This window comes from Mirounga angustirostris, unplaced genomic scaffold (genome assembly GCF_029215605.1).
Source record: "Mirounga angustirostris isolate CCGP_5_RB_7025 unplaced genomic scaffold, mMirAng1.0.hap1 SCAF_6, whole genome shotgun sequence".
In the NCBI taxonomy this organism is placed as follows: domain Eukaryota; kingdom Metazoa; phylum Chordata; class Mammalia; order Carnivora; family Phocidae; genus Mirounga; species Mirounga angustirostris.
Window position 1 is genome coordinate 73068705 of NW_026991714.1, and position 3260 is coordinate 73071964.

The window sequence follows — 3260 nt, forward strand, 5'->3', positions numbered from 1 at the left end:
AATCAAGATGAGGCAGTAGATATAGTCTTGGAAAAAGACAGAGGAAAACAGACAATCAGTTGTCAGTATCCATGGTCTCTGATCCTGTCTTGACCATGAACAGAGGTGTTCAACATATGCCTGCTAAAAAGCTTATGAAGATGTAGGAGTTCTACATACACTTGCTAAAGAGCTTATGAGATGAAGCTCAACAGCAACAATCCAATGTGGAACAACAATGGCAGGCTCTCCCATTCAAACTTTAACTGTAACTTGTTCCTTTAAGTTTATTTGATAAAGACAAAATTTCTACTGCAATCCTTGCTTGGCAAGCTCGCATGTTTCTCTCTCTCTCTGTCTGGTAACTCCCTTAACTGTCCATTACAGATTTTTAACATACTAACACTCCTACTATTCAAAGGTCACTCTGAGCTCCATTGTAACATTTTATTAAATGTACTCCTTCCTCCCATACCTCTTCAAAATCTTTATCTTCTAAGAACTGTTAACTCAATACCAGACAATTGGATCCCGTGACAATAAATGTTTTATATCAAAATTTATGTTAAGCAAAGCCAAGTTACTTGACCTTTGGTCTGTCAAAGTGTTCCTCGGGTATGCTTTGAGACACTTTCACCCATTTTCATAGCGTTCATTCTCAACCTTCATCACAGGAAGAATACATAGGACTTTCAGCAATGCATAAACATTAGGAAAAAACTTGATGTCTGGGCTTCATAAATGGTGGATGGAAGCTCTATATCTTTCCCTCTGTGTTTCCACTTGATTCGCCAGCAATGCAGCTCAGCTGAGAGTGTGTCGGGATTGGGCAAGTCACTTCTGTACATGTCAGCATGGTGCTCCTCCGATGTATTAAATTTGAGCTGTCCCATGACAGAGGGTACAAGAGATAAGCATTTAAGAGCTTTGAGGTGCTGTTCTGAGAATATATCTTTCAGTTCCTGAATAATGTGTTCCACTGTTGGAACACTTAGAGTTTCTTGATAGTAACTCTCAAAAGTAAGCTAAGATTCCAGTTATCAAGTTGCCAAATTTGTGGCTTCTTCGAACCAAAATTCATGATAAACTTCAATATTTTCCATCACTTCATTTAGTGAATGCAGCACTGCAGTCAAGCTACTGGCTGCAAAGAAGACATCAGAGGTTTGCCCTTGAAAGTTTTTCCCAAAGGCTCTTGTAAAAGATAGAACATTTTTAAGAACAACAATGGTAACAATGAAATCAAAGTCTGTAGCCCCACTACAGAGTACAAAAGCCTGACCAGCTATATAGTTATTCCATCTAATATTTGTATCACTATTTATACCATCTAAACATAAAACAAGTGCTTGTAGGAGGTCCACTAAAACTTCAAAAGCATCATGCCTGCCTGTCCACTGAGAATGGCAGATTTCCTTCAGTTCTTTACCCTTTTCCTCATTGTTCTGAAAGAGGACAGAAATTACATTGTCAAGCTCCAAAAGCAATTGTGGAGATCGATGGAAGAAAGAACAAACTTCCTCAATTGTTCCTAACACAACAGATACTCCCACAACAGGCAATGATTTTGCCAACCACATATTTAAGGCACAGGAGAGCAAAGTGTGTAGACAGCTTGGGGATATTTCGCTAAAAGTCTAGAAGCAACAACTTTCATTTTGGAAGAAAATCCACTGGACACAATGTAAGCCTGGCCACGACAATACTCCATGTTTAACCCCACTTCTCAGTTATCATAGCGTGAAATTTTACAGCCAAAATTTCTGCATCAGCTTCATAAGGCAAGAAGCCCACAAATTCCTCTCTCAGGTTATGAGATTCATCAACAAACCTCACCAACACAGGCAAGTGTTCTTCCCCCGCTATGTCCACTACGTCATCAGTGATGATGGAAAAGAAGTGGGAGTCTCTCACTTCTCTGAGGGTCTCCTCCCGAATGCAGCTCTCACAGATGTCTAGCATCTGTTTCTGCTGTGTTTTCGAGCAGAACAATGTGTTAACTGCTGTTGTCTCAAAGCGCTTTCTCAGAACCTCTTTGCCAGAATTTATCCGGCACTCCAGCAGTCCTTGGAAGTTATCCGGAGTAAAGAGACCCTCTGGGATTCCATCAGTTTCATGCCCATCCAGAGGTATGTTTTGTTTTTCCATAAGAATCAAAATTTCAAATAAAGATTTTAAGTATTCTTTGTTTTCTTTCTCTTCAAGGGTTAAAGGCAAAATGTCTTCATCCTATTCTTCACCCCCTTCTTCTGCACTGGGATTCTGAGCGTTGCTGTTGTTTATTTCTTTGTGTTTTGGTTCCTGTTCAGAAGTTTCATCACTTTTTTTTGTTTCAGTGTCCTGATATCATCTTCACTCAATTCTTTTATTCGTTTTCTGTGTCTATTATGTGGATTGTTCAAATGACTGATAAGATCAAATATTGTTGGTATTGCATTATCTCGAAGACCTGTCCTATAAGGACTAGTTCTACAGATCATAGAGGTCTCAAAGTGTTTGGCACATAATCAATAATGATTATTTAGTTGATCAGGTGTTTTATCTTCTAAGTCCGCTCTCCTACAATCCTCCACCCACTTCTGGCATCTGACCAGATTCCGCGGGAACCTGAAAAAGGCCAGGTCCGCCTGCGTGCTTTTCCTCCTGCAGTTGGGGGCAGCGCAGAAGTTCCGCATCTTCGCCCACCCGCCGGCGGCCCTGCCCTCCCCTCCCCGCCTCCTCGGGGCAGCCCGCCCGCCCGTCGGGGCAGGGGAGGGGAGCCAGGCCGGACAGCTGGGCAAGGCCGGCGCGCAGCGGGGAGGGGCGGCGGGCGAGAGGTACCTGGCCTTCTATAGGAAGATTGCCAGCCCTGGTCTAAATTCTCTCCCTATGACTTTCAACACTGTATGTATCTACCAATCTTACATATCCAGCCATGCACTCCACTATGAGGTACGAACTTTGATATCAAACTGCTTATTTTATATAGAGAGACAGAAAATGGATTAGGGCTTGCTGATTATTATATATCTCATATTATTATTTTTTAGTCTTCTGCCATAGCTAGATTGTGAGCCCCAAGAGTAAAAGAACTCTGTTTAATATAAACACCCATCCAACTCTAACAGGTGATACTTAATAAATATACATTGGATGTATATTTAATATTGCTCAGAAACATGCCCTCTCTTTAAAATATGCATTATGGAGTGAACACTGACATATCTCCAAAATGAAGATGTTGAAGACTCAACACCCAATGTGATGGTATTTGGGGGTAAAACTTTTGGGGGGTAGTTAGA

General features: G+C 41.3%; 1 pseudogene; it reads right to left on the reverse strand.

Annotated features, from left to right (window-relative positions):
* Positions 1 to 313: 313 nt before the first annotated feature.
* Positions 314 to 2654, reverse strand: LOC123847027 (52 kDa repressor of the inhibitor of the protein kinase-like; annotated as a pseudogene).
* Between the last annotated feature and the right edge of the window lie 606 nt (positions 2655 to 3260).